Source organism: Nicotiana tomentosiformis, chromosome 1 (genome assembly GCF_000390325.3).
Source record: "Nicotiana tomentosiformis chromosome 1, ASM39032v3, whole genome shotgun sequence".
NCBI lineage: Eukaryota > Viridiplantae > Streptophyta > Magnoliopsida > Solanales > Solanaceae > Nicotiana > Nicotiana tomentosiformis.
In genome coordinates, this window is record NC_090812.1 from 109,608,725 (window position 1) to 109,628,214 (window position 19,490).

Sequence of the window (19,490 nt, forward strand, 5' to 3'; positions counted from 1 at the left end):
TCTTGTGGCGGGAGATAGTGTTGAGATGGATTATATGGAGCTTGGGTGTAGGCTTGAGGTTGGGGTCGAGTTTGGGTGTACTGGTGAGGCGGACCCCTTGGGCCATGCCATGATCCAGAGACAAACATAGCGACATCTTCTTTCTTCTTTTTGCCTAACAGGCTTCCGGTGCCACTTTGAATTGCCTGTGTGGTCGCTTTTATGGCAGAGTAGCTCATGATCTTGCTTGACTTGAGTCCTTCTTCCACCATTCCTCCCATCTTTACCACATCGTTGAAGGACTTACCTATGGCTGAGATCAAATGGCCAAAGTAAGTGGGCTCTAGGGCTTGAAGAAAGTACTCGACCATCACATCTTCCTCCATTTGAGGGTAGACTCGTGCAGCTTGTTCTCTCCATCTGAAACCATATTCCCTAAAGCTTTCATTGGGCCTCTTCTCTTCCTTGGTCAAAGATAGGCGATCCGTGACAATATCTATATTGTACTGAAAGTGTCGAGCAAAGGCCTGAGCCAAGTCATCCCATGTGTACCACCTGCTAGTGTCTTGGCGGGTGTACCATTCTAAAGCTGCCCCACTCAGACTCTGACTGAAATATGCCATTAATAATTCATCTTTCCCACCGGCGCCTCTCATATTGCTGCAGAAGCCTCTCAAATGGGCCACGGGATCTCCATGTCCATCGTACGGGTCAAACTTGGGCATCTTGAACCCAGCGGGCAGTTGAACATCTGAAAATAAGCATAAATCCTTGTAAGCCACACTTACTTGGCTTCCTATCCCTTGAATGTTCTTCAAAGATTGCTCTAGGCTCTTCACTTTCCTGAACATCTCATCCTGCTCCACATTCCAGGATGGTTTCTCAATTTCGACAAGAGGTTCAAAGCGAGGGGCATGGGAATAAGGATCCGCGACTTTGAAAGTTGGTTCGGGAACATAATATTGGGTATCTGGAGCTTGGAACGCGGGTTCACTAGAAGATCTATGAAGGGTAGCTCGCGGAGGGGCTACGAAAACAGGAGCGGATGTCGGAGCAGGGTATGTAGTTGTTTTGGCTGGTGGAGCATGAAAGGTTTGGGACTAGGTGCCAGGGTAGTGGCGATAAGGGGTAAAGCCTGGTGCGTGCTGAGGGGAAAGATCAATGGTAATGGGATCTTGGGCTTGTGACAGTGGTGGGATGAAAGCGGGATTTTCTGGGTAGTTAGCGGGGAATGCAGGTGGAGGATTCCCCCTGACCCAGACTTGATACATTTCTGCCATTTGGTGCTTCAACCTGTAGACCTCATCTTTAAATTCAGACTTCGATTCTACAATCTCCCTTGGCGGGTCGACAACACCCGTGCCCAATTCTTTGCTAGTCATGACTGCCTTGCACTTTGATCTGGTGTTATAAGGGTGACTTGCCAGGATGCCAACAAACTAACCACCTAAAACAAAACCTATCTATGCGCACACAAAAACTTGGTCAGTTTTAAAAGCAATTTACAGATAGTTAATCGCACATTGGGTATGTAATGCACCTGAGCAGTTAACGTTCCTAGATGCTTTGCGACGGCTCGTATGTTTCATCCCGGCTTTTCCAAATTCTCCAAATCCTGACTTTTCCCTCTCACCTCCTGCTATGTTTCGCTCTTTTAATTCTTATTCTTTCCTCTCTTTTTTTTAGTTTGGCCCCTCTTTTCTTTCTTCCTCTCCCTTCTTTTCCTCTCTTTCTTTTAAGAATATGATCGAATCCTATGGGAATTGCCTACGTATCATGACACCGCATGAATCAGATCATTACGTAGTTCAGAGCAATAGACGCAAAATAATTTATTTCATTAATAAAAGACAATCTTTTTGGATTTTCTATTACAAGGACTAAAGTAGAGATGACTGCAAAAGGAAAATCTACATACTCAAAATAAAGTAATAGACAACCTTGACAAAGACGAACAAGACTCAGAGAAAGTAAAACACAGACTACTAAAGGAAATCAAAAATACATAAGAGCCTTCACAGGTACTCCGGAGGTTTGTGCGACATCAGCCGGTCTCCGCACAGGCCTGCGGGCAATATCTTCTTGAAGGCGGTCTAGGCCAACCATCACTTGTCGGACGAATGTCATTACAGAAGCAAAAAACATAGACTTGGTCATGTCTTCACATTCATGGCATTTCATTACAACATAATCAGCTATCTCTTTAATCCTCATTCTGATGACACCCTTTTCTTGAAGCAAACGTCCAATCTGCTTGGCCCGAGCGTCCAACACTTGTGCATCTGCGTTGTTTTGGTCTTGTAACTGCTGCATGCTTTCTTGTAATTGATAAATCAATGCGTAGCAATGCTCTCTTTCTGCCTTAAAATCCTTAGTTTGCTTGACCATTTCATTCTCAAGGGCAACCATCCTTTTCTGTAAAATTACTGCTTCTTTGTCATATTTCTGCTTCAACTGGTGGACTAATCTAGCTTGTTCCTCCGCACCTTTGGCCAACTTTGCTTGAGCATTTAACAAGTCTCTTTCGGCCTTTGTCAAGTCAAAACCGTAATCATGCACTTTTCGCCTCAGGTTGGTTATAATTTTCTCATCTCTCTCACTTATTGCTGGTGTCTTAGCGGCTATTTTCATTCTCTGAATTTGGGCTCGAAGGGCTTCATTTTCCTTGGTCAACCTCTTCTTTTCCCCTTCATCTTCAGCTGCCTGCAAACTACTATCAAATTTGATTTTTTCGATTTGCTCTTCTAGCTTGCTTATGGTGGTCTGGTACTCCCTTTCTTTAGCTAACCAAGCCCACTGCTCCTGCGATGCGTCAACAAATTCTTGGATATGAGGTCTTTTAATTGGTCGTTCAGATTCACCATTCGTCGGGAATATCTTTCCATACCAGGCAACATAACTAGGTAAGACTTCACCCCTAGACAAATCACGTACTCGGGTGTTTGCCCCCAAATACTGGCATTCGCTCCAAATTTGGCGAACCGCTTCTTCGGGAAATTGGGCATCAGAGCGGATTTCGACCACATAAGTGCTAAGATCTTCATCTCTAGGAACTGTCTGGCATCTTCCAAGCTGTCTTAAAACCCGGTACGGAGCATACGGTTGGATGCTTCGGAGACCCATTAGCAAGAAGTAGGGACCAGTGGCGGGCATATAAACAATCTCATCAATGGGAAGCCAACCCAATGTACACTCTATCTGATCTGCGGTCGTAGATCGAAGGCGGGTAATCCAATCTTTGATCCCTTTCGGCATTTCGAATCCTGTTACTCACGTACCAAACTCTTCAATGCAATTTTTCCCCGTAGACCCATAGTTCATGTATCGGGGACGACGACAAAGGTGTTCGATCATCCACATTTGCAACAGCAGGTTGCATCCCTCGAAAAAACTGACTCTGGCCTTACAGAATATGAGGGCTTGGAATATATCTGATACGATCATGGGTGCGAGAGTACTCTTGGCCTGAGTAGTCAGAACGTGGACAACCCCGGCTACCCGTAAATCAATATGCCCATCTTCCCTTGGAAACACCAAAAGGCCTAAAAACGCCACCATGAAGGCAAAGCATCTATGGGTCTCCCATTTTGATCGGTTTCCTTTACTGCATAGTCCATTTTCCGGGTCTTCGAATCCCCTTAAATGCCCGTATCGCTGATATAGAAAATGAAAAGTGGAAGTTTCCCCTGCTAGACTTCCAGTCTTGATTTGTGTGCTTATCTCTAGTAAGTCCAAAAACTTGTGGGGAGTAACAGTCCTTGGAGATACCGGGTACTTGTGTCTCAATCCCTCTGTGCTCCCAGTATAACCCGCCATTTCTTCCAAAGTAGGCGTAAGCTCAAAATCTGAGAAGTGCAAAACATTATGAGCGGGGTCCCAGAATGCCACTAATGCCTCTATCAGGTCCCTTCTAGGTTGAATTTTCAATAGTCCAGTGAGCACCCCTAGGTATTGGTTGACCATGTCTCGTCCTTGTTTTCCCAAATCCTCCCACCACATGTGGAGTGCCAGTGGAATCTGATCCATAACCTTCACAGGTAAGTTCTGAACGGTGCTCATTCTGCACATTTTAGATTAGGGTGACTAGATTAAAATTTTGTACAAAATTGACCATGAAAAGATTACTATCATTATAATTTTTTGAAAAATATAACCGAAAACAAATCACGGCCACTTTTGCAAATACGGCCTTTCAACACTTCGGAGGAGAAGATTTTAGGGTTGTGTTTGCGAAGTGGTCAAAAAAAAAATTAAAAAAACTAAAGACTTGTAAAAAGAAAGAAAATATTTTTGGAATTTGATTATTCTGTTTTTTTTTAATTTTTGAAAAAGAAAGACTTCTAAAGAAAAAAGAAAAAAAAATTTGAATTTTGATTTTATATTATTATTATTTTTCCGGAATTTCGAAAGAAAAACTTCTAAAAAAAAGGAAACGGGAAATACTTTTGGATTTATGGACTTTTATTTTGAATTTATAAAAGAAACACTTCTAAAGAATCTTGAATTTTCTTTTCAATTTTCGAAAGAAGAATGAAAATATTTTTGGATTTTAATTTCATTTGTTTTCTTTTTCTAATGAAAGACTCCTACAAATAAAATATATATTTGTTTTGGTTTAAAATTATTTTTTAATCTTTTATTTGTTTGGGATTTTCTAAAAAAACAAAACTCCTAAAAGAAGGAATTAAAGGAAATACTTTTGGATTTTTTTAAAAATGGAGTCTCAAAGAAAGACTTTCTCAACAAGAAAATAAAGGAAAATATTTTAGATTTTTGAAAATTGGGGGCCGGAACCGATGAGATTTGCCTACGTATCTCACATCCGGTGAGAATCAGACCCGCGTAGTTCAGTCATTTTGATGCACAGAAAAATATGATTTGTTTTGGAATGATTCTCTCTTTGTTTTTGAAATTTAGACAGAGTAACGGAATTTTTGAATACCGGAATTATCAAAACCAGGTATTTTTCTATCTTACCTCACTCTTGATTTTTCTCTTCTTCTTTTTTTTGGATTTTTTTTCCTTAGTCACGAAGCCGGTCAACATACAAGCCAAGCAAATTAATGCACAAGTAGCACGTAAAGAATGCATCAGGATGGTCCTTTAATTTTGAGTACACCGGTCCTAGACGGACCCAACCCCTATGTTGAGTTCCCTAAGTCAAATGTACGTGATACAAGCAAACGTACCTACTAGGAATTCGGCATGAGGCTATGTTATTCTAAGTTTAAATCCTGGGTATATTGTTCTAGACCTGGCTTACCCGAGCGGACAACTCGAGCCGAGGGGGGGCAACATACCGGTAACGAAAAGGCCATCCGGTTTTGTAACTGATCCGATCCTCGTTCTAAATTAGGATATGACACTAACAGAAAAGAAGTCACGCCAGCGTGCACTTCCCAGAAGATTTAGAGGACTCAGAGAGGAGAATGGTTTCGTGACAGTTTATATACAGTCCAAACAATATCAAAGCAGTAAAAATAGGCATTTAGCACATTAGGTTCAAACACGTAAAAAATCGGGATAATAAGTAAAAGCCAAGTATAGCAGTCATCTAAGCTCGAATTCTGGTCTGCGAAACCAGAGATTCTGGGTTCGATCCCCAGCAGAGTCGCCAGAGCTGTCACACCTCCTTTTTCCCGAAGGCGTATGGGATAGGGGAATTTTTCCAATTAAAGTGACAATATTCGAAATGGGATTATTTATTTGATCAGAGTCGCCACTTGGAATATTTATGGTGTCCCAAGTCACCGGTTTATTTTAAATCCCAAATCGAGAAAATTTGACTCTATTTATGGTCCGCGAACACAGAAGACCGGGTAAGGAATTCTGTTAACCCGGGAGAAGGTGTGAGACACTCCCGAGTTTCGTGGTTTTAGCACGGTCAATTAACTAGTAATAATTGGCCTAATTATCTGATTTAATACATATTTAATGCCTATTGTGCATTTTTACCCTTTAACCATTTTTAATTATTTATGGAATTATTTCTGGAACAAGTCACGATGTCGTACACTTGTCGTTTTGGCACACGTCGCAAACCGCGCCACATGAAATGCACCCGCAATTTACGATAGGCTTATTTTTATTATTATTTGAAGTTGTGGTCGAGTCACGTGAAACGCACACTCGAATTGGGGCTACATATCATAACTATGCCACGGGAACCGTACCCATAGTCACGATAATTTATTAATCGCGCCTAAAGCAAACTACGATGTTTGGATATTATTCAATTTTTGCTAAAGTGTGAGATTACAAGTGAGAGTCTAGAATTATGGAGTTATTGGTGGGAAAAAGCATATGCAGTGTTCTATTAAAATACTAGTTATTTTAACGAGCTCATACTATGTATGATGTTCTTCTTCAATAAATCTTCCAACGCATGATAAAACTAAAACTGGAGGCTACGTACATGAAGGCTAATTGAAACTATTTGGTAAACATGGAAATATCGACATAGTTGAATGGAATTCAATTAACACCTTGAATTGTTGGGAAATTCCACGCCAAATAAACTGGCAGGGAGTTATTAAAATATTTGAAAATCCTCTTCCTAATTAATTAACTCAATCAAAAATAAATTAGAGTTCAAAATTCTAGGCCAGACATCTGGGCCTCTGAAATGGACGAGTAGCCTTAACCACTGAATAATTACGGATAAAAGATTAATTAACAGTCCATATTGATATAAAAGCCATTTACATAATCAAATTGGCTAGTCATAACATAAATTACATCATTTCATTAGCACAAATATAAACTCTATACTTCTTCTCTTTTTTCGAATCTCTAACGATGTAGTGCTTCTTTCTCAAGGCCATGTTTGATTTACAAGGAGATAGTCATTTGGGCTACCCTTGTAAATTAACTTGGTTGTATCAACAAACAACAGTAACAACATATTAATTAAACAACACATTCCAACTTGAAGTTCATTTAAGCAAGTAAATCATTGTTCAGAATAAGCAAACTTGCTACAAAGCTATCCTCACTTGCTAAGTTCGGCCACTATTTGAAAGAAAACATGAAACCAGATTTTTGCATCAATTAAGTGTACGCAAAAGAACTTGAACATTTTTTTAGAGAAACAGAACAACATTCATCAGATGCTAGGCTGCTCATTTGCATTCAACATACCAATACTTGATTTTAACATTCCAATCACTTCAAAGATCAAACAAGGAAAAGGATTTCAAACAGATTCAGACTTTAAGCATGTTGAATCTAGGATCAGAACTAAAAAAAATACATAATATTTTCAGAACTTAACAGAGAAAAATAAATTGAGACCAATCGACAGTACACATAATAAATCTATGAAATGGGAAAAAATCAGCTCATAAACAAATCAAAATTTTCATTCGAGATTCAAACAAGCTGAAAACTACTAAAAGTATTGCAAGAGGATAATTTAACAAATTCAGCTTTATTTATGGTTTAAATAAAGCTAAAAAAAGTGGATAAACGAACCTATGAACAGCAGAACAACGACTAAGAGAAATCCGCACTTCAAAAAAGGCAGCCTCTCGAGCAGGAGCGAACTCAACAACTTCTCAGTCAAAGTCCAATTTTCAACTCAAAATCCAGATTGAAAAGAAAAGACGGAATATGTGTTTTTTTTTTATATTTATACAGTAATCAAAATAAAATCAACAGACGGACACTGAATATTTTTTTTGTATTTTTTGTTCTGAAACTAAACCAGAAAATCGAAAAAAAAATGAAGATGAACCACTGAAAAGAAAAAGAATGTTTTTTAGAACCCTAGCTTTCCTTTCCGATTATTTTCTCTGAAATTTTTGTTCCAAAAAAAATCGACCTCTAAGAAATCCCTTAACCTCCCTATATATACCCAAACCAGAAATTTTCATACCTATTTTCTTCAAGTTGTGCCCTAAAATTCCTCTTTCCGTCCGAAAAATCCGCGAGAATCCGATTCTCTTTCTTGTGAACCAAATCGGACAAATGGAGGTCTAGGATCTTGAATCTCTCAGATCCTACGACCACCATTCATCCGAGATTGTTCTCAATACAAAAAGCGCGTGAAGCCTAAGGGAGAGAAGAATCTTTTCTGTCAGAGGTCGTTACGGGACGGGTAACGTGGAGGAGGGAGGGTGAAGGAACCACGTGCGTGAGTTGGAGGGAGGGTGAACTCGCTTGAGTTCAAGCGAGTTCGGTCGACGGAGGGAGAGAAAAGGGGGTGGGCGCCGCTTGGTTAGGAATTAGGTTTAGGGTTATGGGGGGGGAGACGCATAATAGGCTTTTTTATATGGGGGGTGAGAGTGGACTGTGTCCGTTGGATGGCGATGGATTGAATGGTCGAGATCGATCTGTCCAAAACGATGTCGTTCGCACTTAGTTGTGAGACTGGACCGGGTGAGGGGTTGGGCTTGGCGGAATTCAAGTGAGTGTTTGGGCCAAATTATTTTGGCCCAGATTTAAACCCAAACCGAATTTCCTTCTCTTTTTCTTTTTCCTTGATTTTAAATAAAATTAATTAATCAAAAACCTAAATTAAGTGTTAAATCAATCTAATTTGTAGGAATAAACCTAGTTATCTATTTTACCATTAATTATTTTAGACTAATGAAGGAAGAATTACTTAAATTGCGATTAAAAGCTAAAAATACAAAAATGACCCATATTTTGTGATTTTCTGTTTAATAATGCAATTAACTTATGTAATTAAATCCTAAATGCAACTAAACCTAAAGTGTTATGCATGAAATACTTTTAGACATTTTGGTGTTTTTCTTATGATTTTTAGAATGTTAAATATGCAAATAAATGCAAGAAATAATTAACCGAAAATCCCTACAAATTATGTAAAACCTAAAACAATTGAGAAAAAAAATTTATTTGTGAATTTTGTAGGAATATTTTAGTCGGGCAAAAATCACGTGCTCACAGTACACACTACCCTCCCCAGACCCCACGGTGTGGGATACTACTGGTATATTGTTGTTGTTGTTGTTGCTGTTGTTGTTGTATATAGTATTTTTAGATTATGTTAATTTTCATTATGACTTATTAATTAGCAATATTTGTTTTATGTAATTTTATTATTTTATCTTTGTTATTGAATATTTTAGTATAATGCTATGACTTATCTCATATTATTGTGTTAGTTTCTTGGAAAATACATTTTATAGTTGTATTTTACTAGGACTTGAGAAATATTTGGAGCACAAGTTACATATTTTATGCTATGAAGACTTTACCAGGAAAAAAATCCGAAAACTCGAAAAAACCCGAGATTGAAAAATCGGACTTTGTTGGTTTGGTTTGGTTTGGTTTATAAATTTAAAAACCCGACCCCATTGATTTGGTTTGATAAATGAAAAATCCGAACCAACCCGACCTATGTATACCCCTACCTCCAACCAATTTATTTTTTGAGATTTCTTCCGACTCAACCATTTTAGATGTCTGTCTGCTGCTAGTTGGTTCTACTTCAAGCTTGACCTTTGACCTCACATCTATATAAATATATAAGGTTGGGACTTGACACAGTGATGTGGCATGCCTATATGGCCAAGGAACTTAATTATCCTTTTTGTCAATTATTTTGGCTTTTATCCTATTTTTCCAATTTATTTGCTATTTCAAAAAACCCGTAAGTCACTTCTTCAAAAATCAAAAGTCACGTCCTTTCCTCTTCTTTTTCGTTAAGAAAACAGTTATATGCTAGACGTTAAATTTTAATTAAAGGGGAAGACATTCAACAAAATATGAAAAGACCTATGCTTTTAATTTCTGGACGTTACATTTCCTACAACACGTTACGATTGCATTGCTACCCATATTTCACAATCCAGTAAACTTTTTAGTCTGCTTTGGTCCAAATTTTGAAGAGAAATTACATATTGTCATTTTCCATAACTGAATTTAAGAAGAATTCTTACACTTCCGTCTTAGCAGCCTATCGGTTTAGAAGATTAGAAAAAATTAATTGCTGAAATGCTGTGATTGTGGGATTAGAATTGTGTGTAAAAGATTCTACTTTTTCTTTGTTTCTCATTTCTTTTCCTGCAAAAGTTGTTATTTTGCGCAGAAAATTCATATAGGAGACTCCAGTTAATAGACATTGGGGTATGGTTGTTTTAGAGATCATTCTTTTGATTCATTGGGTTTCTTGATACGTTACTATTAGTTTTGTGTTCTTATTTTATAGCTGATTTTGTATACTTTTGTTTTTGTAAGTATGAATAGTAATTGATATTTGAATACTTTCTCTAATGTTATTAAATAACTGACTAACTCACTCCCTTTTCATTCCCACTTTTTCCTCTTTGTACTGTAACTTATTTCTTCTTTATTATGATTAATTTGTTTTTCATTATTTTCTCCTCTTCTTTTTATATTTATTTGATATTTTATTTAGCATACATTTGTCTAACTAAAGGTAATTACATTTGATTCTATATTTCTTTTACATTTCATTGCATATTATTATTATGATGTAATTCCCTTAAATGGCTAGAAACCGAATGATTAAGCATTCAAATTCCAAATAACCCAATTAACCTTTTAATAATCGGGAAAACAATGCTACTTTTTATTTTTTGAATGGAAACTATAATCGCTTAAGAATATTTTTTTGGTAAGTTTAGAATTTTAATGTGAGAAAAAAGAAACTGCGGAATTTGATCCCAATAATGACAGGTTCAATTTGATATTTTTTTTCTTTATTTTTCTACTATTTCTTTTATTTTATTCTTTTTTTTTTGTTTATTCAAGTTCACATATACTGAGTTAAATGGATTATTTCATATATATTTTTTGATAACCATTTCCGGGCCAACTTAGCGCATAAACGGATTGTTTCATATTTAATTTATATTATTTTTCTAAAAAATTATATTAGATGTTAGAAAAATCACAAAAAATGACAGAATTACAAAAAGTTTGTTTAGTATAGATTAGACTTTTAAAAATAATTTATGACATTAATATTAAATTATATTTTAATTTTTTATAACCACGCAAGGCGTAAGGTAGTACACTAGTTTTCATTAAAGGTGACACACATATGTCTTATGATTGTTCTATTCTAATCATGCCAAAATCGATAACCAAAATTATAATCACCATAGTCAATAAAAAAAATATTTTTTGGTTTTAAGATCGTACTTATCTCTATTACTGGAGTTTATATACACATAAACAATAGAACTAAATATTTTCAAATATAAGAAAGAAGTTCTTTCCGGTCCATACCTCCCCAGAAATCAATTCTTTTCAGTTTGTTGTTGTTGTTATTGTTGAATATCTTCACATAGAATCAAGTCTCTAATATCATCCAATTTAAGTTTGGTATTTTTTGATGAACTACTAACTGTAGTTACTTTTTTAGACCAACTCTCCTGTAGAGATAATGTCACGACCCAAAATCCCACCATAGGCATCGTGATGACACTTAGTCTCTAAGACTAAGTAAGTCAATTTTAAATACAATTTAAGCCATTTTAAAAATAAAATAAAAAATAACAACGAAAATAATTACAAATATAACAACCTCCCAAGACTGGAAGTACTGAGTCACGAACTCTAACTGAATACATGAAATGATCTCAAGGATCGAATACTCAATACTGTTTGAATAATAAATAACAGTACAATAAAATAAAAAGATTCCAAGGAACTGCGACGACCAAACAGCTTTACCTTGAATCCTTGCAATCCCACTCTAATTCTGTTCGAGTCCGATATCTCCAATACCTGGCTCTGCACAAAAATATATAGAAGTGTAGTATGTGTACACCACGGTCGGTACCCAGTAAATATCAAGACTAACCTCAGTGGAGTAAAGACGAAGTACAGTCAAGACACGCACTAGTCTAATAACATGTGCAATATAATATACAAAATAATAGGAACATATAACAATAAAGGCAACATAAAACAACCATTGATATGCACAACAAGACAACAAAACACCATTAATATCGATCAACAAATAATAAATATAAGTACACCCAATTAAATCAAATTTATCAAATAAATGTCTTTCACATATAATTCTTCCAAATAACTCTCTTTCAAATATAATTTTCTCAAATAATTATCTTTCAAATATAATTATTTCAATAAATCTCTTCAAATATAATTTCTTCAAATAAATATCTTTCAAATATAATTCTTTCATATAATACTTTCTAAATAAAAATCTATCCAAATAAATATTTTGAATGTAATTCTTCAATTAAAAAGTCACCATGTGACACCTCATTTCATAATCATAAAAATACGGGTCTCAGCCCATTTATATATTTTTCATAAACACGGGTCTCAACCTATTTTTCATATCTCCACGGCACTTCGTGCCCATAATTAAATCATCATATTTTCCCGGCACCTCGTGCCCTCATTTCATATCACAACTGCACGGTCAATTCACGTGCCAAGTATCATTATCATCTAATCACAGCACCTCGTGCCCTCATTTCATACCTCAACTGCACGGACAATTCACGTGCCAATTTCCTCATTATTTACTCACGGCACCTCGTGCCCATATTTTATTTTATAATCCGCCTGGCAATAGCCACATGCTCCCAATTTTAACATAAATCAGATTGTTATTAATTTACCAACAACAAGACAAATTGCACAAAGTATAAAAATGAACACAAGAAAATCACATGAAAATTATCAACACCACAACATCACATATCGTCCCTGACAATAGCCGCCCTTATCTCTCCTATAGCCACCCGTATCTCTCCTATAATAGCCTATCTTATCCCTCCACCCTAACAATACCAATAGCCACCATTATCGCTCATATTGCCACCATTATCGCTCATATTGCCACTCTTATCCTTCATATAGCCACCATTATCGCTCCGCCCACACAATATTCGAACAAATACAATAATAGTGAAATGCCACCCTTATACCCACATAATATCAACGGTGAAATTCCATCCTTATATCCTCAAAATAATAAATTACACAACACAATAATTTACACGAAAAATTATCACGGCAACATAACAAAAATCAATTCATATCACAATTTGCCCAATGGCCACAAACAATTTCAAAGATACAATCAAATCAATTAATTTCACAATAAATAACCCAATGCTCCACACAATATATATAAAACCTCAAAAATAATCAACAGAGATAGAAAATAATCACCATAGGGCAACACCTTCATTAGTCCAAATTTAGATAATTATATTAACACTTCTTTTTAAACTTGCTTAATTAAATATTTGCATAGGAAAAATTCATAATGAAATTAAATTCCAAGAAATATCAAACCAGCAATACTCACGAAATTACATACATTTTCAAGTAACAATCACATCAAATTGTCATATAAAAATAAATTCAACAACAAGGATTTAGGCATGGCAATTAAATAATTTAATAAATGCCAATAATTATTCAATTTACTACACTATAATGCCTAAGACTTTAATCCAATAAAATTTGCACATATAAGCCCGAGTAAGTACTTGTCACCTCGCGTACACGGCTTTTCACATTTCACAAATGGCACATAAGACTCGATGCCTAAGGGTAATTCCCCCACTTGAGGTTAGGCAAGACACTTACCATTTTGAAGTTATGTCGATATTCCAAAATTGCCTTCTTGTTTGAATTGACCTCCGGACCGCTCGAATCTAGTCATAATTATTCGATACAATCAACAAAAATTATAGAATCAATTCCATAAGAAAATACTATATTTTTCAATAAAATTCCGAAATTAACTCAAAATTTCGCCCGTGGGGACCACGTCTCTAAATCCGGCGAAAGTTACGAAATCCGACAACCCATTAAACTGCGAGTCCATCCATACTAATTTTATCAAATTCCGATAACAACTCGACCTCCAAATCTTAAATTTTTGTTTTTGGAATATTTTGCAAAAATCTTGATTTTTCTTCCATAAATTCACGGATACATGATGTAAATGAGTATGGAATCATGAAATAAAATCAATATAGGATAAGGAACACTTACCCCAATATTTTTCCGTGTAAATCGCCCAAGAACCGTGCTCCAAAAATCCAAAACGAAATGAAGGAAATGACTATTTTTTATCCTTAAGTTTCTGCCCATCCGTCACTAAAAGTTCATTTTCCATCACTAAAAGTCCATTTTCCGTCACTAAAAGTCCACCCAGAATTTGCTTGCACCAGCTTTCATTCAATCGATCATAACTTTATGTATAAATGTCCAAATGATGAATAATTTAACTTTCTGGAAACTAGATTAAAGGACTACAACTTTCATGCTTTAATAATTTTCTGATTCCTTATGCATTACGAGATATAAGCTTCCAAAGTCAGCTCCACGCATCAGAAATTTCTAGCGAAACTGCACCAGCCTTTATTCAATCCATCATAACTTTCTGTATAAATGTCCAAATGATGAATGGTTTAATATTATGGAAACTAGAATCAAAGGACTACAACTTTGATATTTTAAAACATTTTAGATTCCTTATATATTGCAATATATAAGTTTCCAAAGTTGGCTCCACGCACCTGAAATTTCTGGCGAACAGCTCTGCAACAGGAATTTTCAGCAACCCTCTTTGTCCAAAATCCATTCCGTTTACCTTCCGAAATCCACCTGAGGCCCTCGGGAACTTAACCAAATATAACAACATGTCCCAAAATACAATAAAAACTTATTTGAGGCTTCAAACCACGCAAAATAACGCCAAAATTATGAATCGCGCATCGAATTAAATTATGAGTTTTCAAATCTTCCAACTTCTATATTTTGTGCCGAAACGTATCAAATCAATTCCGATTGATCTAAAATTTTATACACAAGTCATAAATGACATAGCGGAGCTATAAAAATTTTTAGAACTGGATTCCGACCCCGATATCAAAAAGTTAACCCCCGGTCAAACTTCCTAAAAATTCATCTTTCGCCATTTCAAACTTAATTCCTCTACAAACCTCCAAATAAATTTCCGGACATGTCCCTAAGTCCATAATCACCATACGGATCTATTGACATCATCAAAATTCTATTCCGGAGTCGTTTGCTCAAAAGTCAACTCTCCGGTCAACTCTTTCCATTTAAGCTTTTAAATAAGGATTGTTCTTTTAATTTAATTCCGAATCTTCAGCAATTCAAACTCGACCACACCCGCGGGTCATAATACATATTGTGAAGCTGCTCGAGACCTTAAGTCACTGAATGGGGCGTTAATTCTTAAAATGACAAGTCGAGTCGTTACATTCTGCACCTCTTAAACATACGTTCGTCCTCGAACGTGCCAAGAAACTTTCTGAGGACTTTTAAATTAGTGAGTGTATCCTTACACACATACTCGTGGGTGATTCTACGTCCCACAATCTAACATGGGTCTGACAGCACCATCTCGATTGAGATTATTTCTTTTATCCATATTATAAACTTTTAAACAATTTTCTTACACTCCAAACATTTTTAAAAAGCCTGATTTTCACATCAACACACGGTATTAGTCTCAACTGGCTATAGTAACTCGTGCATACGCACACATCAACTTTCTTTATAGTGTTGAAGTACTTCAAAAAATTTTTGAGGTGTTACATTCTCCCCCGGTTAGGAACATATGCCCCCAAACACACAACATAACTTATATCTTCTTTTGCACATCTCAATCCCCCAAATTTTACAAACTCCCAAATTTTCCAGAATTTTCGGTAGAGTCTCCCCTGTAATTGGGTCTATCCACCTGCCAGAGTAATACCAAAACAACTCCTAACAATACATCCACAACCAAACAAAGCACCACAATGTATATATCAATAACACTAATCTCAGCATTACAAGCACTGCATTATCATAATGATATCAGGACATGAAGCACATCATATGTATGCCAATCACCACATCTCTGGTCTTAATAGTTGTTCATAATCGATTACAACATCGCCAATTAACCTCATATTAACAAAAACCTCGTTTCTAATTTTCACAACATTGACAGTAAAATGTGAGGCATGAAAACCTCATAACTATTTACCCGACTTAACGAGACACATTTAACGCCACCTCGGCACTCACCTCGTAGGCTAAAATTCAATAATTATAGCACAATTATGGCACAGAAACACATAAAAGAATTATCACATAAGTGTATCAGGCATAACTCCCTATTAGTACTATAGTACGAATTAAATTTCACAAAGGGAGAATTTAAACTCATAAATATTGCACCACAAGGACCTCGTCCTTATATAACTTCCACTGCGGCTCGTAGCCCGGTTTAAATATTTCACATCATATAAAAATACGAGAATCTCGTCCTCAACTCTAAATCACAAGTATTTTGCACATTGTGCCAACTGAAATTTCAATTTCCCTTCTTTCTTCTTTTCAATAAATTTCATAACATTTTTCATAACACATAATGAACCTTCATACCGGTAGGGCATATAATTCATAAAATTAGAATCAATTATTTCGAAATACATCAAACCAACTGTAATGAATAATAAAAATTACTTTTGGACTTATAGCCCTCAATGGTGCCTAAAAATAAAAATGACAGACACAAGCTCTCATCTTCAAATCTTCCAATAGGGATAAACATATAAGTGGGTCACAAAATTATGAAGCTCACCCATAAGCGGAGCATAATAGGAGGACTCGCCTCAAAATTCAAAACCGAATCAAATTAAGGAATATATCCTTTTATAACAGATCGGGATCATACCTGTAACTACACCATCTGGTGTATCTGCCTCAGCCAATTCATAGCAATTATAACAACGGGTCGGGCCTCCAACTCTTAGTCTCCCTCTACCTGCCTTTCCTCCAACCCTAACTGGCTATGCACGTGGAGTATTAACTGGAATAAAGCTTGTAGACGGAGTATTATGATGAAATCTGCCTCTCCCAAGACTGGGACAATCTCTCATGATGTGCCTAGTATCACCACATTGATAACAACCTCTTTGCAGGTTTGGATGCTCATACTGAGTCTGTGCCAGATAATTAGAATAACCATTATAGGAACCCTGTGTCGGTGGTTCACTAAAAGAACTTATTGTAGCACCCCTAATATTGTGACCCCGTTGATACTGAAATGTAGAATTATTAAGGATGTGGGAATACCACAAGCCCCAGCATCATCCCATACATATCTCACATCTTAATCATATACAAATTTCGGAGAACTTTTCAATACCACATAAATACTTCTCACGCCAAAACTGATATAACACATGACCTTGTAATCTGATCGTTGATAGTGGACTCCCCTCACTTGGTGCGAAGCCATAGGACACAGTCCGATGATTCATAATACTAACCTTCAGCGCTCGTACGTCACCAGTCATAAAATATATCAAGCCATTTATTAGGCGCAAGTCATCCCTGTGACAGACAAATATTGCTTGCTCGAGTGCCTTGACTGCAAGTATGTACCTTTCACTAAATGGAAATACCATACGAACTACATAATCTTTAATGCCACCAACTATCTTCAGATCTACATCCACCTCGTGACCCTACCACGATTGTGACGATTAGGCAACTAATTAAACCTTCTTAAGATCGTACTTATCGACCAGATGTCAGAACCTGTTGCACCCCAATGTGCACAACTGAATGATCTCTCAATAATTGCACATCCTTTATCTGGACGACATGCTGTAACAATGGTTGAGCAACCCTGGCTCCCTTATAACCCCTTTGTAGTATCACGAACCATTGGCGCATAGTTGATATTGAGTGCGCAATTTCATACACGAGTGGATGCAAAAGAACATAAGATATATGCTTCAAGCTGAATAAATGTCGCACGATAAGGAATGAAAGAAGCGGAAATTTCCTAACAGTTATGTAGCCTCTCGAAGATAAGTACAAACTTCTCTGTACCGATCCACAAGACTTTACTAGGCACGTTCGTGACTCGTAGAACCTATGAACCTAGAGCTCTGATACCAACTTGTCATGACCCAAAATCCCACCACATGCGTCGTGATGGCACTTAGTCTCTAAGACTAAATAAGCCGATTTTAATTACAATTCAAGCCATTTTAAAAATAAATAAATAAATAAATAACAACGAAAATAATTACAAATATAACAACCTCCCAAGATTGGAAGTACTGAGTCACGAACTCTAAATGAATACATGAAATGATCTCAAGGATCGAATACTCAATACTGTTTGAATAATAAATAATAGTACAATAAAATGAAAAGATTCCAAGGAACTACGATGACCAAACAGCTCTACCTTGAATCCTTGCGATCCCACTCTAATTTTGTCCGAGTCCGATATCTCCAATACCTAGCTCTGCACAAAAATATGCAGAAGTGTAGTATGAGTACACCACGATCGGTACCCAGTAAGTATCAAGACTTACCTCAGTGGAGTAAAGACGAGGTACAGTCAAGACACTTACTAGTCTAATAACCTGTGCAATATAATATAGAAAATAATAGGAACAAATAACAATAAGGGCAACATAAAACAACCATTGATATGCACAACAAGACAACAAAACACCATTAATATCGATCAACAAATAATAAATATAAGTACACCCAATTAAATCAAATTTATCAAATAAATGTCTTTCACATATAATTCTTCCAAATAACTCTCTTTCAAATATAATTTTCTCAAATAATTATCTTTCAAATATAATTCTTTCAATAAATCTCTTCAAATATAATTTCTTCAAATAAATATCTTTCAAATACAATTCTTTCATATAATACTTTCTAAATAAAAATCCTTCCAAATAAATATTTTGAATGTAATTCTTCAATTAAAAGGTCACCATGTGACACCTCATTTCATAATCATAAAAATACGGGTCTCGGCCCATTTTTATATTTTCGTAAACACGGGTCTCAATCTATTTTTTATATCTCCACGACACTTCATGCCCATAATTAAATCATCATATTTTCCCGGCACCTCGTGCCCTCATTTCATATCATAACTGCACGGTCAATTCACGTGCCAAGTATCATTATCATTTAATTACAGCACCTCGTGTCCTCATTTCATACCTCAAATGCACGGACAATTCATGTGCCAATATCCTCATTATTTACTCACGGCACCTCGTGCCCACATTTCATTTTATAATCCGCCTCGTAATAGCCACATGCTCCCAACTTTAAAATAAATCAGATTGTTATCAATTTACCAACAACAAGATAAATTGCACAAGGTATAAAAATAAACACAAGAAAATCACATGAAAATCATCACCACCACAATACCATATCATCACATATCATCCCTCACAATAGCCACCTTTATCTCTCCTATAGCCACCCTTATCACTCCTATAATATCCTCTCGTATCCCTCCTCCTTGGCAATATCAATAGCCATCCTTATAGCTCATATTGCCACCCTTATCCCACATATAGCCACCCTTATCGCTCCGCCCATACAATATTCCAACAAACACAATAACAGTGAAATGCCACCATTATACCCACATAATATCAACGGTGAAATGTCATTCTTATATCCTCAAAATAATAACTCACACAACATAATAATTT